The sequence below is a fragment of the Marmota flaviventris genome, chromosome 13, assembly GCF_047511675.1.
Source record: "Marmota flaviventris isolate mMarFla1 chromosome 13, mMarFla1.hap1, whole genome shotgun sequence".
Taxonomy (NCBI): domain Eukaryota; kingdom Metazoa; phylum Chordata; class Mammalia; order Rodentia; family Sciuridae; genus Marmota; species Marmota flaviventris.
In genome coordinates, this window is record NC_092510.1 from 57,222,365 (window position 1) to 57,244,989 (window position 22,625).

The following is a 22,625-nucleotide window of genomic DNA, read 5'->3' on the forward strand; positions in this document are numbered from 1 at the left end:
ATAATACAAACTGAGGCAAATAGGCCTTCAATGTGAAGATTTGTTGTTAGTGTGGCTCTGGTTTTTGCTGTGTGAAATGTTTGCTGGGTCCTGTCTTTATAGGTCTTAGAGATTTCACATTCTTCTGATATCTTGTCTCCCCTGTTGACTTGAGCTTCTCTAAGCATTACTCTTCAGAGAATTTATATATCACAGTTATTTTCAATCCAGTGTTATTATATTAGAACCCTGTTGGCATGGTGACAAGGTGTAGAGAAGAGGAAGACTTCTATAATATTAGGACTAAATTTTAGTCTTTTTTTTTTTTTTTAATCAATGCTCTTGGCCTGTGATATTCACAGTGGGTTTTTTTTTCCTTTTTCTTCATCATCCATGATACAGGAAGGCTGGTTGGAGAAGGCTGGAGAAAGCATAAATCTTTTGCCACAAACAGGATAATACTCTCATCAAATTTTATATGAAGAGGACTGTGAAATAGAATGTTCTCTTGGTTTATTATTCTGCCTCTACTACTGCTAGCACCACAGTGGGATCTTAGATCTTCCCTGCAACTCTTGGTATGCTTCCTGAAACTAAACCCCACAAAGTGTGCTCCTTATCTGAGATGGCAGCCCCTTCTCTCTCAGGCTCATCTGTACTCAACCTGTAGCATTTCATCAAAATGACCAGTTAACTGGCGATCAGTTTACGAAGTTAGTGTCTTTCACTCTGGGTAGGCAGATTTGGCTGTGACTCTCTTGATTGTCCCTCCTAATTTGGGGGATAAATGAATCCAAGAAAACTCATTGATTTTCATTTTGTTCATTTATTTTCTTTGGTGCAAGAATGAAAGTTACTACTTCTCAGAACTTTCTTGGAAAGATCTAAACCCAAAAGTTATTAAGATTTTTTTTTGGTCACTATTTCATAGCAATTTGATTAAAATCTGACTTAGTGTGGTTCCCATTGTGTTTATACTACTTAGGATTTGAACTTCTCTGATAAGTTAGTTCAAAATTTTATTTAAATTTGAAAACCATTAAATTTCTCTTTTCATATATTATGCTCTTCCACCCTTTAACTTATAAAGACCCAGATGTTAGAATACTTGATATTGCCTCACACATCATTGAAGCTGTGTACAATTTTTAAAGTATTTTTGCCTATCTTGTCCTTTTTTTCTAATAAACACATAAGTTTAAGTCCATCCAGCAAATTTTTTATTTTAGATTGTTTTCCATTCTAGAAGTTCTATTTCCTGAACAATTCCCTTCTCTATACAACTCAACCTAAGTTTCTGTCATTCAAAGGTGACATGCCAGCATCCCTCAACTCCAATTCCTGTCTCCTCAACTCACCACATCCACTTGGTTGTATTTCTCATCCTCTTTATTTAATTATACCCCTTTTTTGTTGGGGTATAAAGTTGTGCTTAGAATTTGCCTCTATATGGAGAAATTTTGATCTTTGGGCCAATCCTGCTCCTTTGCTTTCTTTCAGTGACTATGGTCTTCTGCTGTTTGGTGTCCAAAATATAGAGATTTTTTTTTCCTCTATATTTTCAAGTTTTAAACAAAGGGTTAACTCTAACCTGTTACTACTCCATAATGCCTAGAAGTTGGTATTTAATTTTAATTTTAGGTAACATTAATTAGCAAATTAAGCAAATAAAAACAAAAAATTGCTTACTTAAATAAAACACTTAAGTGAAAAGAAAAGCATTAAATGTGACTTTAACACATAAAATTATATCTTAAAAGCTTTTCTAAGGCAAGAATTGAGATTGTAAACAAGAGTAAGTGACTGTAAAACATTTTTCTTTATTTTTAATATGGTGTCTCAAATGTACACACATCTTCATACTGTGATTTGGAAAATGAGGATATTACATTACCTCAGATGACCTCGAATGACATGTTTCATCATATATGTTTGTAACATTAATATTTGATCATGTAATAATAACTTAAAAATCATCCTGCATGAGTTCCATAGTTAAGTGGAGTCAATCTTCATCTACAATAATTTGATTATGACTTTTCCACTTGATTTTTTGTTTTGATGTTTTATGTACCTTTTAATTAGCCCTTTTAGCACTTCTAGGTTTTTGCTTATTTTATTTGTTTTTAAGAAGGTCACATACTATATTATTCAATACTATTCATGCTAATTTTTCCATTGTTTTGCATCTCCAGTTTTGTCCTCACACTAGAATGAGGTTTTGTTGGGGTTTAAAGTTGGATAACAATTGTTGTGCATTAGAACTTGGTAAACTTTGTTTTGCCATCTTACATTGACGATTTCTACAGTGACTCTAATACTATTTTGATATGTACCTTGGTTGACTATTTTCTTTTTAATAGCAGTTTAGCTAAAACATTTTGTTGCATGTCTAATTTTACATTTTACTTGAATGCTATACATATTCTTAATTTGCCCCTTTAGTTTCTTCCTCACTTTAGTAAACATAAATATTTAATGTGTTCTACATTTCCTTTGATGAGTTTTCTACCTCAAACATACCTATTTTCCTTAACTTTATATTCATATTTATCAAGTTCTCTCTGAATGCCTTAATCAATTTGACTTTTTCCCTACATTCATAAGCTATTTCAGTCTTTTTCTCTATGAAAAGATTTCAATTTCAGTAGAGATTAGTTTTTCATTGCTGTTTTTAATTTATTTGTCAGTTTGGGATTATTGATTTTTGGTGAATTTTTCATGGTTTGACAAGTCTGCAATCTTAGTTAAATATACTGTTAAAACTCATGTTTGAAATCTAATTTTATCAGATTATTCTTGCCAAATTGTTTTAGATTTTGAAGTGATTAGGGTTAACTCTTGATTCATGAATATTCTCTTCAGAGCTGTGTACTTCACCTTTTGCTCACTGTGCTTTTCCTACTTTTTTTTTTTTTATTTGATACCTACGGAGCAGAATTCCACATCAATTTCCTTTATATTATCCATTTGGGGCTTCAGTTTAATTTTTTTTTTCTCTGAAGCAGTGTTGGTGAATTTATACCTCTCTTCCCATTGGATTTGAAACCATTTCCCTAACAGAAACACTATTTTGTGAAAGGTTGTTTTTGCCAATTATCACCTCTTCTATGGCCTAATGGAGTGGATGGTGCAGAAATGTTACAGAAAAAGACGGGTTGTACAGCATTTATTTTTAGTATATCTTAATTTTTTTTTCTTCTAAGGGTTTTGTTTTGTTTTCACTTACTATTTGTTATTTAGTATCCTGTGCTAGGGTTTAATTTATCTGGGAGGAAAATACCTCTAATGTGAGAGGACTTTTTCAAGCCCAGGATCATTCTCAGTTTTGTGAATAGGTCTAATATTTCAATTTAATCAGTGAGACAGTTGCCCCATGGTTTACTACAGGTCCCCTTACTTCCCTTCTACCCTGGTAATCATTCTTTTATGCTAGTATATTAAACATATAGGCAGACTGTGATTTAGTGAAAATGGCACTTGATTGTGAATCAAAAATTCTGATTGGAAGACCTAGATTTGACACAGACTCACAAGCCCAAGATCCATTCTCCCTTGAATAATGTTTGACCAAGAAGTTGATCAGACATACTATAGTGATTCAATGTTTATAGTGGCACAATTCACAACAGCCAAATTATGGAACCAGCTCAGATGCTCATTAATAGATGATTGGACTAAGAAAAGAAAAGATTCCTTCACTTTTAGGAATAAGATGGTGTATATATGCACAATGGAGACTGACTCAGTTATAAAGAAGAATGAAATTATGGCATTTGCCAGTAAATGAATAGAAATAGAGAACATTTTGCTAAGTGAAATAAGCCAGACTCAGATAATCATGGGTTGAATGTCTTGTTTCTTGTATGAAAGCTAAAAATAAATAAGGGGAAAAAATGGGGGAACTCAGATGTCATAAATATATAGTGGATATATAGTGGAGATCAGTGGAATAGAAAAAAGAGATAGGGAGGGAGAAGAGATGGGAAAGAGGAGGAAATGTGGAATGGATTTAGCAAAATCATACTATGTGCACATATGAATATACCACAGGAAATTCCACATTTATGTTCATGTAAAAAGCATTAATCAAAAATAAATAAATAAATAAATAAAAGGAAGATCAGTAGAGCTATGAAGGAGAATAGAGGGAGGGAGAAAGGAAGGGAAAGTGGGGGTGGGGTATGGGGACTGAAATGGAGTAAATCAAATTCCATACTTGTGTAACTTTGTTCAAATGAACCCAACTACTACGTATAATTATAATGATCTAATAAAAAATGAGAAAAAAGATACACTGAAATTAAAAAGAAAAGCTGGTCAGAGTAAAGTAATTTTAGCAGTATCATCTTCACAGTTTATTTTTGCTTTATTATTCCATAACCATAAAGGTCTAAAATTCTTTAAACTATTAGGTGTTGAATCTACACTACATTATATGGGTAGAAAATTACAAAAAATAAGTCTAACATTCAAATATACTACTTACATGATAGGAAATACCTAGGTATTTAGAAGTATCAGATCTATACCAGCTGTCTTCAGTATTAGAGCTTTTATTCATATACATACCTAGGAAAAAAACTGAGAAAAAATCTGATAATTTAATCTTTTTGTGACTCTTACCTAAAAATGTAGGCTAATAGACATTGGATAATATTACTAAGTAAGTAAACCACTTCAGTTTCCATATTTTGACAAAATTGATGACTATGCATAAGCAAACAAGCGATTTTGGTAGTATACAAACCAAGCCAAACTATATCTAGATATTTTTTTTCTTGATTGGCATCTACACTTCTTTATTGGTGTTTTGCTCCAGACTTAAAGATGGATTTTTTCTTTTTAACTAGACTGTTCCTTTAGAATGATGGACATTATGCTATGAATTAATCCTTTTTATAGTTTCTTTTCAGTTAACTTGCAAAAAGCTCACATTACTTCACTTTTAGGAATAATAAAAAGAAGGATTTAGGGGCAGTTTGCTTTTGTCATGTGGTAGTGGCATTGTACAATATTCCCAGTCTGATCATGCATGAGTGACTTAAGTGGAAGATTTATTATGGGGAATATTTTTCTTACTTAAAACACTCTATTCTCACAGTTAAAGTCTAAGATATGGTTCTATTTGTAAACAACTGAAGCATAATATCTGCAATACATCATGTAAAGGTATAATCACTGTCAAAGTGCCAAGGTACCATCACAGAAAGTGACTGCTGTAATTGACAGAGATGGTGATCAGGCTCCAGAACCATTTGCTGATTGCATATTCATGATTCCACTTTGTAATATGCTACAGTTCCTCTGTGAGTTATTCTAAATGGATGTTTAAACATCACTAGACTGACACTATGTATTTTGAAATTTGCAAGTCTAATCTTTAACACCTCTCTTTCTGCTTTGTCTTGGAATGTCTAACTCACGAAATGGGAACTTAGCTATGGGCCTGAATAAGAGGTTTGCGTGTTTATGCCATTGTCACAGTGCAGTCAGATGAATTTAGCCCTTTTTGAATTCAGTCCTTAAAGTCTTTTTCAGCTTTAAAGTAAACATTGGCAGTCAGTTAAAACTAACTTCTAAATGCAGTAGTTCTCTTGTCAGTCCCTTTACATGACCAATATTTTAGTCTCTCTCTGAGACTGAGTACCTCTGAGAGGTACTTTATAGCTGTGGGTAATAATTACCTTAAATATCATTCCCTCAGTGGAGTCATCTCTAGTATTTTCCCCCATTGTGACATGCCACTCTCTCCACAATCTTGACAAATCCTCTTTGGAATGTATTGACAGAATCTAAAAATTATCCTTAAATAATGTAGAAAACTGACTTCAAAATTTAAATATATCAGATCTTCCACAAAAAGTAAATGTAAATAACAGGGAAAATAAACTTTAGGTTTAATTTCTTTTCCTCAGTATGATGGAAAAAACTGGCTGGAGTGAAAAAGAAATTTAAAAAATTGCATCATAAACCTTTTCGTTATGCTTAAGTAGAGGCTAAGAACAGATGTGTCAAATCAATTAAGCATTTCAAAATATTCAGTGGAAAGAATAATTAAGTCTTTTTTAAAAAAATTAAGGTGTATTTAAAAGTTCATTCATATCATCACTTTAAGGTACTACAAGGCAGTTCAGATTGGTAAATAGGCTTTAAAGGAATAAAAATTGGAACTAAGGCACATACTTAAATTAGTTTCAAACTTTCACATAATAGTCCTCAAGGGTTTTAATTCTCTAGGAATATACACAAAAATGTTAGTTTTTAAAATTAATGTTTTGTTAAAACATGGCATAAGTATATAAAAGCAAACAAGTGTGAAAGTATTTTTAAAAATATAAATAAACAGTGCAAGCTTACAGACTGTTCATAAAGTGGACACAACCATACATTTTGAGTTTTTAAATTATTCTATAAAAATTATATGACTTTCAAAAAAACTAAGGCTACCAAAATATTCTATGTTGTCTGTTTTTTTCAACTCCTTTCCTTTAATATGAGAGTTAAGGAGTAAGTGACATAGGTTAAAATCATCTCCAAGGTAATTTTAAAGTAAAATAAAAGTGATGCTTCTCTAGGTCATTCGTCTGCAAGACACCGGATGTAAACCAAACCAATAGGCTCTTCTGTCTGGCAGTTTGGCAAAGTCATGTTGTTAGAAGCAATTATGGGTGAGTCGTGTTAATCTTAATGAAACTCGAAGGATGATCTTGGAACCCAAAATATAGTTTAATTTCTATAATTACTATTAATCTCCCAAATTAGGCAGACATAGCACATCATAATGTGTACACATTTCCCTTCATAGCTTTTTTACAGATGCTGCTTTCTAATCTTTCTATGTGTATACATCTGAAGACTGCCATAACTATTTCAGAAGCACTGCACTCCAGTCTGCATTTGAAAGACTGGTTCTCCAGTCATTTGAATCAGAAGAAAATAATCTATAAAATCATCTATAAAAGCAAGCTAAAAAAATTGTCAAAAGACAACTTTCTTTTCATTTCTCTTCTATAACCTATTATATTATTTATTTATTTTTCTTGAACCTATTACTTTTATTAGTTGCTTTATAATATTAAATTAGTGGACAAGAGGTTGGACATACTAGTCAGGGTTTAAATAGCTGAATGTCTTTGTCAAAAATTACATATAACTTTCACTGCCTCTGTCCTATATTTAAAATTGACACAGACTCACATTGAGTATAGCAAACAGTTGTTAGTTGGAGTTTGTTGTGAAATATTTGCATTAATATTTCTTTTTACTCTCCCCAATACTCACCTCTCATTTTGTTGTTGTTGTTGCTCTTTTTGCAGTGCTGGGGATGGAACCCAGGGCCCTGCACATGCTAGGCAAGCACTTTCCACAGAATGATATCCCCAGCTTTCACTTCCACTTATGTTTTAACTTTTAGAGTTCTTTGATCTGCATGAACATTCTATCTACTCCATCCAAGGCAAATTTGAACTCTGGTTAAGCTGATCTTATTGCTTTTTGAACAAGTCTGGTGCTGCTTATATCCCAAGCATGTTGTGTCCTAAAAACATGAATAAGACTGCCATGTATTAAAGTGAGGGGCATCTGCTTGTTCTTAAACTCCAGTAACACTTGGATGAATTGTCGTTTCTAATCCTTGTTGTTTTATCTGTAAGATAGGAGGAATTTCTATCACAAAGTTGTATAGAAATTGAGAAGATAAGAGAAGATACACATCTATGCTTTGTACAGTACTCATCACATAGTAAAATACTTAATTTTTTGTCCCTTTTTCCTTTTTAGTGAAGCTAGGTAAACAATTAACTGACTGATGCATAAAGTAAAAAGAGTTGAAATCTTTGAATGATTCCACATCTGCACTGGCAAAAGAGGAATTTGTGGTCCCTCAAACCTCTTTAGTGAGGTTGACTCCTGGAGCTAGAAAAGCGTGTTTCTCCCCATGGGCCAGCTGAATAAGAAAAAAAATTCTTTTGTGACCCCTTTCTGCAAACTCTAAGTGGCTGAAGATACAGGGTGGTCCCCACTTCTCTTGAGGCATCCTCTTTACTTTATGTACCAATGTCCAGTCATGGGTGGCTCCAGGTCTTCTGCACCTCCCAACCATCTCCACAGACCTTCTCTTCTTGCCTGAGACTTCCAACTCATCTCCTCCAGCCCAAAACTATGGCACTTCACCTGTCTATTCAGGTGAAGTCTATTTTCCGTTGCTGTTTCCATACAGCTGTCTATTATTTTTATTCATTTATTCTTCCTAAAGCTGTTTACTCCATGTCCTCTATATGAATAGTTTTGTATCAGCTCCCAATCCTCCCCAAAAGGGTGGCAGAGTACCTGACTACAGGGAGCTCTCAGTCTCTATAAAGGTGTTATGGAGCAGTAAATCACATAAATCTATTCTGGTATTTATACAACAAACAGTTACTGAGTTCCTGTTAAGTGTCAGGCACATTTTAGGAGTTTTGAATCAAACATTTAACAAAATAGACAAAATTCTCACCCTTTTAGAGTTTATGATCCAAAAAAGAAGCATGATGATAAGCAAAGTTTCTACATAAACATGTAGTATAATAGATTGATTACATTTTTTTGTTTCAATTAATTAATTATCTTACTATATCCAAAATCCTTGGATATGGTGACTTTGCACAACTTTTGAATTTAGGCTAAATTTGTTTTGGAAAATAGAATGCAATGGTGGTAACAGTTTGCTGTTCCAAATGTAGTCCCCTCAAGAAGGCTTGCCCAATTTTGCCCTCTCTGAGTGCTACTCTCTGGTAAGAGCAAGCCAAAAGTCCATCATGAACCAGACTGTTGTTACCCAGCCCAATAATGGACCTCAGCTTATGTGAATCTGATTCAACACTAACCCACACACATGATCCTGGTTATCCATAGACTCACGAGTTAAAAATAAATGTTCATTATTTCTTATCATTAAGACATTGTAATTAATTGCAGGACTGATGCTACCTCCCTAAAGATTTACTATAAAGGTCAGTAATTAAGACTGTGTGATAATGGTAAACTAATGGGCAAATAGATGGAAGGAACAGGACAGAGAGTCCCAAAATAAACCTGCATAAATATAGTTGATTGACCTTTGACAAAAGAGCAAAGGTAATACAATGGAGAAACATAGCCTTTTTCAACAAATGATGTTAAAGCAACTGGAAATCCATATGCAATTAAGAGAATCCAGACACATACCTTACTGCCTTCACAAAAATTAACTCAAGAATGGATCACAGGCCTAAGGGTAAAATGCAAAGCTACAAACCTCCTAGAGGATAATATAAGAGAAAATCGAACTAATCTTGTGTTTGGCAATAAATTTTCAGACAGGATACCAAAGGCAAAATTGTGAGAAAAAAAGAAATGATAAACTGAATTTCATTAAAATTTTAAAAATTTCTGCTCTGAAAGACTCTGTCAAGGGAATGAAAAGGCAAGGCACAGGTCAAAAGAAAAGATTTCAAAGATCTATTTGATAAAAGACTGTTACATAAAATATATAAAGAACTCTAAAACTGGATAATGAGGAAATGAAACACTCAAGTTAAAAATGGTACCAAGACTTTAACAGACACCTCACTAAAGAAGAAGTGCAGATGGCAAATAAGCATATAGCAAGATGCTTAACAATATATGTCATCAGTGAAATGCAAATTAAAACAGAGAAATGCCACTATATACCTATCAGAATGGTTGAAATATAGAATACTGACAACACCAAATGCTGGCAAGATATAAAGCAATAACACCTCTGATTCACTGCTGGTGGGAGGTCAAAATGGTGAGCAACTTTGGAAGGCAGTTTGGTAGTTTCTTACAAAATTAAATATACTCTTACCATCTGATCCAATTGAACTCCTTTGTATTTACTCAAAGGAGTGGAAACTTGAGTCCACATAACCACCTGCATATAGATATTTAAAGCAATTTTGTCCAGAGTTGCCAAAATTTAGAAGCAACCAAGATGTCCTTCAGTAAAAGAAAAGTTAAATAAACAGTGGCACATCTGTAAAATGGAATATTATTCAGAGCTAAGTGTAGAAATGAGCAATCAAGCCATGAAAGGACATGAAGGAAACTTGAATACATAATGCAAAGCAAAAGAAAAGGCTATACTTTGTATGGTTCCCTCTATATGGCATTCTAGAAAAGTCAAAACTACAGAGACAGAAGAAAGATCAGGACAAAGGTTTAGTAGAAGGAGAAGTGAACTTGAAGAGCATAGAGGAGAGAGAGAGAAAATACAATACTATAATAATGGATACACATCTTTAAATGTTTGTCCAAGCACATAGAATGCACAAAACCAAGAGTGATCTCTACTATGCCACATATGCCAATGAAATACATAATGTACACATTCTTGAAGAATATTTTGCATTTACTGAAATAGTAAGTTCCCATTCTTTTCCACTCTGCTGGTGATATGTATAGACTTTAGGCCATAACCCTGAAATAAAGAAGACATGCGAGGAACCATAGCAAACTAGAACAGTTTTGATCCAATTAAATATAAGAGAATAAAACTTTACTCTTGTAAAACCATTTGTTTTACTACCATATAAAGTAGTACAATTTGACTGATAAAGAAAATGGTAGTTATAAAAAAGAAAATGGTAGTTATAAATAGGATTCTGAGATAAATCCTACAATACATGAGACTAAAGGCAAGTCTTCAGCAAGTACTTATTGAAGGCTTAAAAGATAGCAAATTATGTGTTTCAGTCAGCTTTTTTACCTCTGGGACTAAACGATCTGACAAGAATAACTAGAGGAGAAAAGGCTTATTTGGAGGCTTGTGGTTTGAGAGGTCTCAGTCCATAGACTCTATTCCTCAGAGCCTATGTGGTGGAGGAAAGCAGTTTCAGACATGAAGATCTGAGAGCAGAGACAGCTCTTGCTCCCTGGGAACAAAATATAAATCCCAAAGACACATCCCCAGGGACCCACCTCCTCCAGCTACATTCTACCTGCTTACAGTTATCATCAGGTTAATCTCTATTAATGAATCAACACACTGATTAGGTTAAGACTATCATAATCCAATTATTTCACTTCTGAGCTTTCTTGCATTGTCTCACACATGAGATTTTGGGGGACACCTCACATCCAAACCACAGCATCATGTTAACCAGTGACAGAACATTTAATCAGCAACAGAAAGAAACTGTCATGAATCCTAGTTTGGAATACACATAACATGTTGATGAATACATGATATAAGGAGTTGCTATTTGATATATGTGATAGGGCACTTCAAAAAATAGATTGACATCAGTTCTCTCTCTTTTTCAGAAAATGACACTATTTCATTCTTCTTTATGGTTGACTAGAACTTCATTGTGTACATGTACCACGAGTTCTTTATTCATTTATTAGTTGATGGAACATCACAAGTCAGACACAGAAAGTCAAGGGCCAAATATTTCCTATTATATGTGGAAAATAAAGAAGAATATGGAATAGAAAAGGGGACTCTCATGAAATCAGAAGGGAGAACTGCAGAGTAGAGGAAGGGGATCAAGATAGAGGAACTGCAGAGTGAAAGCAACCAAATTATGCCATATGAAAGAATGAATATATCATAATGAATCCAACTTTTAGATATAATTATAATGTACCAGTTAAATTAATAGAAGGCAAAAATAAATATAGGAATGCAGGCATGTCTTTGGAAAAATAGAGAGAAACTAAGAAAAGTATTAGGCAAACATGATAGAAAGGAAAAGAGAACCCCTAAATTTCTGGATCTACAGTAAAGAAAGATGCAACCATCAAAACTAATGGATGTGAACATGATTGAGAAGTGCTTTGCAAAACTAAGATAAATTAATAAAGCTTTAAAACAATGACTGAATAAAGGGAATGACAGTTATATTCTCTATAACTTCTGAATAAACCAAATTGACCCCTGATAACTTTTTAATTAGTTAAAATGGCTTAATGAAAAGAAACTAATAGTTGGTTTTTTCACATTATCCTGAAAGATTCAAGATAATGAGTAGATAACTTCTAAAGTATGTCTCAAAATAATTTTCAGTTTGGCTATTGGCTTGTAGAGATAATTGCCTTTTTGGATTTTTGTTTGTTTGTTTGTTTGTTTTTGTGGTGCATGTACTAGGCATGTGTTCTACCACTAAGCTACATCCTCAGACTGTAATTGCTATCAAATAGGTAAAAAGCCAAAGAAATTTTTTCAAAGAGTTACCCTGCCAAATGAGTCATTGGCTAAAGACAATGACACTATTATTGAATTGTATTTGCAATAAAAAGAACAAACTACTGGAACACAAAATAACCCGGATGAATCTTAACATCATATCAAGTAAAAGAAGCAAAAGAACATGTCCTATATAAAGCCAATAATATGAATTTTCTAAAATAGACAACTACTTTTTTTTTTTTAAATTTTTTATTGTGGGTTGTTCAAAACATTACAAATTTCTTGACATATCATATTCCACACTTTGATTCAAGTGGGTTATGAACTCCCACCTTCACCCCATACCCAGATTGCAGAATCACAACAGTTACACATCCATTGATTTACAAATTGCCATACTAGTGTCTGTTGTGCTCCGCTGCCTTTCCCGTCCTCCCCCCTCCCCCCTCCCCACCTCTCCCCTCCCCTCCCCTCCTCTCTCTCTACCTCCTCCACTGTATAACCCTGAGGGTCTCCTTCCATTACCATGCAATTTCCCTTCTCTCTCCCTTTCCCTCCCACCTCTCATCCCTGTTAAATGTTAATCTTCTTCTCCTGCTCTTCATCCCTACTCTGTTCTTAGTTACTCTCCTTATATCAAAGAAGACATTTGGCATTTGTTTTTTAGGGATTGGCTAGCTTCACTTAGCATAATCTGCTCTAATGCCATCCATTTCCCTGTAAATTCTATGATTTTGTCATTTTTAAATGCAGAGTAATACTCCATTGTGTATAAATGCCACATTTTTTTAATCCATTCGTCTATTGAAGGGCATCTAGGTTGGTTCCACAGTCTTGCTATTGTGAACTGTGCTGCTATGAACATCGATGTAGCAGTGTCCCTGTAGCATGCCCTTTTTAGGTCTTTAGGGAATAGACCAAGAAGGGGAATAGCTGGGTCAAATGATGGCTCCATTCCCAACTTTCCAAGAAATCTCCATACTGCTTTCCTGGTATCTTAGGGTGGTTTTGATTTGCATTTCTCTGACAGCTAGAGATGTTGAGCATTTTTTCATGTACTTGTTGATTGACTGTATGTCCTCCTCTGAGAAGTGTCTGTTCAGGTCCTTGGCCCATTTGTTGATTGGGTTGTTTGTTCTCTTATTGTCTAATTTTTTGAGTTCTTTGTATACTCTGGATATTAGGGCTCTATCTGAAGTGTGAGGAGTAAAGATTTGTTCCCAGGGTGTAGGCTCCCTATTTACCTCTCTTATTGTTTCTTTTGCTGAGAAAAAACTTTTTAGTTTGATTAAGTCCCATTTGTTGATTCTAGTTATTAACTTTTGTGCTATGGGTGTCCTATTGAGGAATTTGGAGCCCGACCCCACCGAATGTAGATCGTAGCCAACTTTTTCTTCTATCAGACGGCGCGTCTCTGATTTGATATCAAGCTCCTTGATCCATTTTGAATTCACTTTTGTGCATGGCGAGAGAAAGGGATTCAGTTTCATTTTGTTGCATATGGATTTCCAGTTTTCCCAGCACCATTTGTTGAAGATGCTATCCTTCCTCCATTGCATGTTTTTAGCCCCTTTATCAAATATAAGAAAGTTGTAGTTTTGTGGATTGGTTTCTGTGTCCTCTATTCTGTACCATTGGTCCACCCATCTGTTTTGGTACCAGTACCATGCTGTTTTTGTTACTATTGCTCTGTAGTATAGTTTGAAGTCTGGTATCGCTATACCGCCTGATTCACACTTCCTCATTAGCACTGTTTTTGCTATTCTGGGTCTTTTATTTTTCCATATGAATTTCATGATTGCTTTCTCTATTTCTACAAGAAATGCCGTTGGGATTTTGATTGGCATTGCATTAAACCTATAGAGAACTTTTGGTAATATCGCCATTTTGATGATGTTAGTTCTGCCTATACATGAACAGGGTATATTTTTCCATCTTCTAAGATCTTCTTCTATTTCTCTCTTTAGGGTTCTGTAGTTTTCATTGTATAAGTCTTTCACCTCTTTTGTTAGGTTGATTCCCAAGTATTTTATTTTTTTTGAAGATATTTTGAATGGAGTGGTTGTCCTCATTTCCATTTCAGAGGATTTGTCACTGATATACAGGAATGCCTTTGATTTATGCGTGTTGATTTTATATCCTGCCACTTTGCTGAATTCATTTATTAGCTCTAATAGTTTCTTTGTAGAGCCTTTTGGGTCTGCTAGGTATAGAATCATATCATCTGCAAATAGTGATAATTTAAGTTCTTCTTTTCCTATTTTTATGCCTTTAATTTCTTTCGTCTGTCTAATTGCTCTGGCCAATGTTTCGAGAACTATGTTGAACAGAAGTGGATAGAGAGGGCATCCCTGTCTTGTTCCAGATTTTAGAGGGAATGCCTTCAGTTTTTTCTCCATTCAGAATAATGCTAGCCTGAGGCTTAGCATAGATTGCTTTTACAATATTGAGGTATATTCCCGTTATCCCTAGTTTTTCTAGAGCTTTGAACATAAAGGGATGCTGTACTTTGTCGAATGCTTTTTCCGCATCTATCGAGATGATCATATGGTTCTTATTTTTAAGTCTATTGATGTGGTGAATAACATTTATTGATTTCCGTATATTGAACCAGACTTGCATCCCAGGGATGAATCCTACTTGATCATGGTGTACAATTTTTTTGATATGTTTTTGTATCCGATTCGCCAGAATTTTATTGAGGATTTTTGCATCTAGGTTCATTAGAGATATTGGTCTGTAGTTTTCTTTCTTTGAAGTGTCTTTGTCTGGTTTAGGTATCAGGGTGATGTTGGCCTCATAGAATGAATTTGGAAGTTCTCCCTCCTTTTCTATTTCCTGAAGTAGCTTGAAAAGTATTGGTATTAGTTCTTCTTTAAAGGTTTTGTAAAATTCTGCTGTATACCCATCTGGACCTGGGCTTTTCTTAGTTGGTAGTCTTTTTATGGTTTCTTCTATTTCCTCAATTGATATTGGTCTGTTTAGGTTTTCTATATCCTCCTGACTCAATCTGGGCAGATCATATGACTTAAGAAATTTATCTATGCCTTCACTATCTTCTAATTTGTTGGAGTATAAGGATTCAAAATAGTTTTTGATTATCTTCTGTATTTCTGAAGTGTCTGTTGTGATATTGCCTTTTTCATCCCGTATGCTAGTAATTTGAGTTCTCTGTCTTCTTCTCTTCGCTAGCATGGCTAAGGGTCTGTCGATTTTGTTTATTTTTTCAAAGAACCAACTTTTAGTTTTGTCAATTTTTTCAATTGTTTCTTTTGTTTCAATTTCATTAATTTCAGCTCTGATTTTAATTATTTCTTGCCTTCTACTTCTTTTGCTGTTGTTTTGCTCTTCTTTTTCAAGGATTTTGAGATGAAGTATGAGATCATTTATTTGTTGGTTTTTTCTTTTTTTAAGGAATGAACTCCAAGCAATGAATTTTCCTCTTAGAACTGCTTTCAAAGCGTCCCATAGAATCCGATATGTTGTGTCTGTGTTTTCATTAATCTCTAAGAATTTTTTAATTTCCTCCTTGATGTCTTCTATAACCCATTGATCATTCAGTAACCTATTGTTCATTCTCCAAGTGATGAATGCTTTTTCCTTCCTTCTTTTATCGTTGATTTTCAGTTTCATTCCATTATGATCAGATAAGATGCATGGTATTATCTCTACTCCTTTATATTGTCTAAGAGTTGCCCTGTGACATAATATATGATCTATTTTAGAGAAGGATCCATGTGCTGCTGAGAAAAAAGTGTAACTGCTTGATGTTGGGTGGTATACTCTATATATGTCAATTAGGTCTAGGTTATTAATAGTGTTATTGAGTTCTATAGTTTCCTTATTCAACTTTTGTTTGGAAGATCTGTCCAGTGGTGAGAGAGGTGTGTTGAAGTCTCCCATGATTATGGTATGGTGGTCTATTAGACTCTTGAACTTGAGAAGAGTTTGTTTGACGAACATAGCTGCACCATTGTTTGGGGCATAAATATTTATGATTGTTATGTCTTGTTGTTGTATGGTTCCCTTAAGCAGTATGTAGTGTCCCTCTTTATCCCATTTGATTAGCTTTGGCTTGAAATCTATTTTATTTGATATGAGTATGGACACTCCTGCTTGTTTCCGAAGTCCATATGAGTGGTATGATTTTTCCCAACCTTTCACCTTCAGCCTATGTATGTCTTTTCCTATCAAATGCGTCTCCTGTAGGCAGCATATTGTTGGGTCTTGTTTTGTGATCCATTCTACTAGCCTGTGTCTCTTAATTGGTGACTTTAAGCCATTAACATTTAGGGTTATTATTGAGATATGGGTTGTTCTTCCAGCCATATTTGTTTATTTCTGTTACTAAACATGGTTTGTTTTCCTCTTTGATTATTTCCCCCCCCCCCCTTTACTGTCCTACCTCCCACTGTTGGTTTTCATTGTTATTTTCCATTTCCTCTTCCTGTAATGTTTTGCCAAGGATGTTTTGAAGAGATGGTTTTCTAGCTGCGAATTCTTTAAACTTTTGTTTATCGTGGAAGGTTTTAATTTCATCCTCCATCCTGAAGCTTAATTTCGCTGGATACACAATTCTTGGTTGGAACCCATTTTCTTTCAGTGTATTCCAGGATCTTCTAGCTTTCAGAGTCTGTGTTGAAAGATCAGCTGTTATCCTGATTGGCTTACCCCTAAATGTAATCTGCTTCCTTTCTCTTGTAGCTTTTAAAATTCTCTCCTTATTCTGTATGTTGGGCATCTTCATTATAATGTGTCTAGGTGTGGATCTCTTATGATTTTGCACATTCGGCGTCCTGTAGGCTTCTAGGATTTGGGATTCTGTCTCATTCTTCAAGTCTGGGAAGTTTTCTTGTATTATTTCATTGAATAGACTTCTCATTCCTTTGGTTTGGAGCTCTGTACCTTCCTGTATCCCAATGACTCTTAAGTTTGGTCTCTTAATGTTATCCCATATTTCTTGGATGTTCTGCTCATGGTTTCTTAACAGTCTTGCTGAGCTGTCTATGTTCTTTTCCAGTTGAAATACTTTGTCTTCATTGTCTGATGTTCTATCTTCTAAGTGTTCTACTCTTCTGGTAGTATTCTCCATTGAGTTTTTAAGTTGGTTTATTGCTTCCTGCATTTCTAGGATTTCTGTTTGTTTGTTTATCTCCCTGTATAGTTGATCCTTTGCTTCCTGGATTTGTTTGCGTAATTCGTTGTTGAAGTGATCTTTCATTGTCTGATTTTGCTGTTTAATGTCTTCCTTGATACTCCAGATCATTTGAAGCATGTATATCCTGAATTCTTTATCTGACATTCCATCTGCTGCAGCTGTTACCTCTTCTAAAGTTGCGTTGACCTGCATTGCTTGTGGTCCTTTCTTTCCTTTTCTTTTCATACTGCTTGCGTATCTTTCCTGCAGGTGCGGGCAGCGGCTCTGCTCTCTCCTTATTCCAATTGGGGTTTCGTGGCTACCACGCCGGCAGGTCACTGGGCCTGTTCTGGGAGCTGGCGGCGGCTCTGTTCTGCCCCTGCTCCGATTGGGGTGACGAGTGTACCACGCCGGCAGGCCACCGGGCCTGATCCGCCGGTCGGTTGCAGGTTTGCCTACCCTGCAGGCGCGGGAGGCGGCTCTACTCTGCCCCTACTCCAAATGGGGTGACGTGTCTGTCGTACCGGCAGGCCACTGGGCCTGTCCCGCTGGTCGGTCGCAGATCTGCCCACCTTTCGGGCACGGGTGGCGGCTCTGCTCTGCCCCTACTCCAATTGGGGTGTCGTGACTACCCCGCCTGCAGGATGCTGGGCCTGTTCCTGGCACGGGTGGCGACTCTGCTCTGCCACTACTCCAATTAGGGTGGTGTTTGTACCACGCCGGCAGGCTCCTGGGCCTGATCCGCCGGTCTGTTGTAGGTCTGCCTACCTTGGAGGCACGGGCGGCGGATCTGCCCTGCCCCTCTTACCACGCCTGCGGACCCCTGGGCCTGATCTGCAGGTTGATCACTGGTCTGCTCACCCTGCGGGCACGGGTGGCGGTTCCGCTCCGCCCCCACTCCAATTGGGTTCACGTGACCACCACACCGGCAGGGCCTGATCCGGGCGTGGCAGAAGGATCTGCTCTGCCCCTACTCCAGTTGGGGTGACGTGTGTACCACACTGGCAGGCCACTGGGCCTGACCCGCCAGGCTGTCACAGGTCTGTTTACCTTGCCAGCGCGAACGGCGGCTCTGCCCTGCCCCTCCTACCACGCCCATGTACCACTGGGTCACGGGTCTGCCCACCTTGCGGGTGCGGGTGGCGGCTCCGCTCCGCCCCCTCTCCAATTGGGGTCACGCGGTCACCACGCTGGCGAGCCGCTGGGCCTGCTCTGGCTCCTCCCCTCTGGCTCGACGACAAATTGAGGAGACTCGGGTGACTGTGCCTCACCCCCCCTACCAGGAGACCAACTGCTTATGTCACCGCTGGTATTGATGAAGTTCTCTCCTCCGCCGCTTTCTGCTGACATCAGATCTCTGCCATGTTGGTATCCTATGCGAATGGCAGCATTTTGTTCCCCTTGCCAGGCAACCAAAGCAACGGGTGAGTCCTGACCGGCCCTCAGCAGGACCCGGACCAAGAAGCAGTTTCCGCGGGCTCCTAGCCCCGGGCCAGGGAAGTTCCGGGAGCCGGAACTCGGCCGCTCCGTGCTCTGTGTAAGCTCCTATAAGTGTAAGCTCCAAGAAGCAGTCCCCGCGGGATCAGTTCCAGGAGCTGGAATTCGGCTGCTTAGTGCTTGGTGTATGCTCTGATAGGAGCAGGGTCCAAGAAGCAGCCTCCGCAGGCTCCGCAGCCCTGGGCCAGGGCGGTTCCGGGTCGGTTCCGGGAGCCGGAACTCGGCCGCTCCGTGCTCTGTGTAAGCTCCTATAAGTGTAAGCTCTAAGAAGCAGTCCCCGCGGGCTCAGTTCCGGGAGCCGGAATTCGGCTGCTTAGTGCTTGGTGTATGCTCTGATAGGCGCAGGGTCCAAGAAGCAGCCTCCGCAGGCTCCGCAGCCCTGGGCCAGGGCGGTTCCGGGACGGTTCCGGGAGCCGGAACTCGGCCGCCCCGCGCTCCGTGTTCGCTCCGATAGGATCAGGTTCTAAGAAGCACCCAGGCGCTGAACCCTAGCAATCTGTCTGCAAGCCGCAGGCGAATTGCAGCCTGAAATTACCTGATCTATGGCTGAATGAGCTGCGGTCAGTCGAAAACAGGGGTGGTGACGTCAGTTTACCAACATGGTGGCTGCTGGCCTCCTCTGTGGTCTGACCGGTGTGGAGAACCGAGATGGACCGCTTCCTTCCCCCGTCTCGAACCCAGAATTCAGCCCTGAGTACGGTGCTTGCGCGGCTGGCAGAAACTGCAGCGCTGTAACCCTGTGTCTCTATCCCAGCGCGCTCTGCAGACTTTAGCCGCGGGGCGATTTGCTGAATAAGCAGTGTTACCCTCCGTGCAACAAACCTCTCGCGTTTGAGTCCCCGTAGCCGATCCTCTTGTGATGGAAATCCTTCCTCCAGGTTCCGGAGCACCCCACTATTGCTGGAAATTCCTAACAAAATATCCTTTAGCCGTCCTGACTTGTCATACTCCCACACAGTGAAGCAGCACACGGGGACAATGCACTCCCCTCGCCGCCATCTTCCTTCTCCTAAAATAGACAACTTCTAATCTCTTGACAGAAAGCTGATCAGTGAGTCTGATACCAAGATAAGAGTTTTGAATGCTAAAGGTCAGAAGGGAATTGTTTGAGAAATAATGAAATGTTTTACATGTTAATTGTAGTGGTGATTATAGAGGTCTGTACGTTAATCAAATTTTATGTAACTTGGCACTTAAACATTTTATTTTATGCAAAAATATCTCAAAAGGTGATTTAAAAGGAAAAATTATATTAGTGTGAGATAAGTAATATGGGGGTGACATATTATTTCATGTAAAGTGGTAAAGAAAGTTTCTTGAATAAGATGGCATTTCACTACAGACATGAAATAAGCAAGAGAGAAAGTAAATATATTGGTGAAGAATATTCTATGGAGCAGAAAAAGAAAATATATATGCCCTAATAATAAAAAAATCCAGCTTGGTGTATTTGAGGAATACTCATGAGACCAATGTGGCTGGGATGAGGGAATCTAAATGAGTGGTAAGAAATGATGTTATATAGGTGATAGTAAGATAGATGGGGAAGGGCAGACAGAGTGCATTCAAAGATGGCTAGGCTTACTCTGAATAAAAGGGACTGCTATTGGAGAGTTTGGGCAAAATAATAACATGGCATAACCCATTTTAATGGAATTGCTGCACCTCTTATGTGGAGAATAACGTCAGAACATATCATATGGGAAATGAGTCTTTTTTTTAAGATCTTCAAATTCAGGTTTATTTTTAGAAAATGAGTATTTGTTCATGTTCCTTGAGTTAACTTGACACTCAAGATGTTCTATGAGCACATTTCAGAGTAAATTCATTTACTAAAATGAAACACTCAACTTTTCTATTACCTTGACATTTTAGAGACAAAAATTTATTTTCATAGATGTTGAAAAACTAATGAAGTGAACAATTATTTTAAAAACTTGGTATAAAAACCATAATCCAAATAATTGCAGTGTGGTTATAAATGTACATCCACCAAAAAAAACTTTGAAATGAGTATACATGATATATATATATATATATATGAATTTTCTAAAATAGACAAATATATATATATATTTAAGGGAATTTGGTTGTTGCTTTAAGAGTAATTTTTCCTCATTTTGTATGTGAGTAAAAATAGCACAGACCCAAGAACAGCCACATGGTGCCATCAGAGAACATAAGTCACAAAACACGTGATTAACAAAACAGTATCAAGTCAATACAAATCAGTTAATTTTGCTAATGACTGTCACTCGTGGTAAAAATAGACAATGAGCTCCCTTCTGGCAGAATTAGCAATCATGTATCTAATATGGAGCACAGAAATCATAGTAAATAGAAAGTGGGAAAAGAACAAGAAGAGTAGCAACAAGGAGGCAGAGGAGAGAGCTCTGTAACCATGGTTCACACACAGACTCAGCATTTAGCCAATCAGCAGTGTGGAACCGGAAGACAACACTGCAAACATAACTAAACACACATCCCAGGAGGTTCCACACTCAGGTAACAGCAGTCCCAAACACCTTTCTGGATAAAAAGCCAACCTATGACAATTGTTATCCAGGTAGTTACTGGGGAGTCCACTTACATTTTCAAGTCTTTCTTTGGCCAGTCCTGGTCTTTCCTTTTTTCGATGACAACTTAGATTCCTTCTTTTAAAAAATACTTTAAAAATTAGTAGTTATTTGAAAAAAAAATGGCTTTCTGAGTGAAAAAGACTCATTTCTTCCCCTTTAAAAAATGTACTGACTTCAATATAGCTGTGTTTACCCTTTCTTGGGAAAAAATATCCTAATTATTTCCACCAGCTTATATATTATCAGTAGCAGAAAAAAGAAAAAGAAAACACTTTTCTATATCAGGATAAGGTAGTAACATTCAGCTAAAAATGAACATTTATCAGCTTCCTCCATGACATGACTGCTACAAAAATTGGCCTACAAACTTCATTTAACAAATAAATATTTCCTTATACTCTACTATAGACTGGGGATCCCTGGGAAGTTAAAATCAACTTTCTGCCATAAGCTTTATAGCCCATTATGGGAGATAGACATGTAAGCATACAATTAAAACACCTAAAGAGTTGGGTTTTTTTGGGGGGTGTGGTACTGGGGATTGAACTCAGGGGCACTCAACCACTGAGCCATATCCTGAGTCCTATTTTGGATTTTATTGAGAGACAGGTCTCACTGAGTTGCTTGGTGCCTTGTTGTTGCTGCGGTAGGCTTTGAACTGGAGATTCTCCTGTCTCAGCCTTTCAAGCCGCTGGGATTTTATCCCTTCTTTCCTCTGATACCTGCCTTCCTCCTTTTGTTCCCCTACTTTTTCTTCCATCCTTCCTTCTTTCCTTCTTTTTTATAGGTGGGTGTCTCTGTACCCAACTCCTAATGAGATTTTGAATTTTCTGATCCCAAATCACCTTTCCATCACTCTCAGATTTGGTGGTTCTTGTTTAACCTCACTAGATCACCTTACACTCATCTTCATGTGGCCAAGTGGCCAAAGGTCATTCATTTGTTCATACAATAAAGTTTTGAGTGCCAATTAGTATATTTCACTGCCTTCATTGAGTTTATCTCTTGTTTTTGGAGAAAGAAAAATAAGCCATTAATAAAACCTCAAGCAGTAGTAGCTGTTAAGAAGAAAAACAAACAGGGCACAGGAATAAACAGAGATTTCTATGGATAGATATGTTACGAAGAACCTATTTTAGGAAGTGACATTAGTTAGAGATCTGAAGAAGATTGTATTGGTTTTCTATTGTTGTTGGAACAAATTGCCACAAGCAGCAGCTTAAAACAACACAGAGATTGTAGGTGACAGGTCTGACAA

The 22,625-nt window shown here is 37.3% G+C and overlaps 1 pseudogene; it reads right to left on the reverse strand.

Annotated features, from left to right (window-relative positions):
• The window catches only part of LOC139701484 (testis anion transporter 1 pseudogene), a 43,635-nt pseudogene extending 21,508 nt beyond the window's left edge, over positions 1-22,127 (reverse strand).
• Between the last annotated feature and the right edge of the window lie 498 nt (positions 22,128-22,625).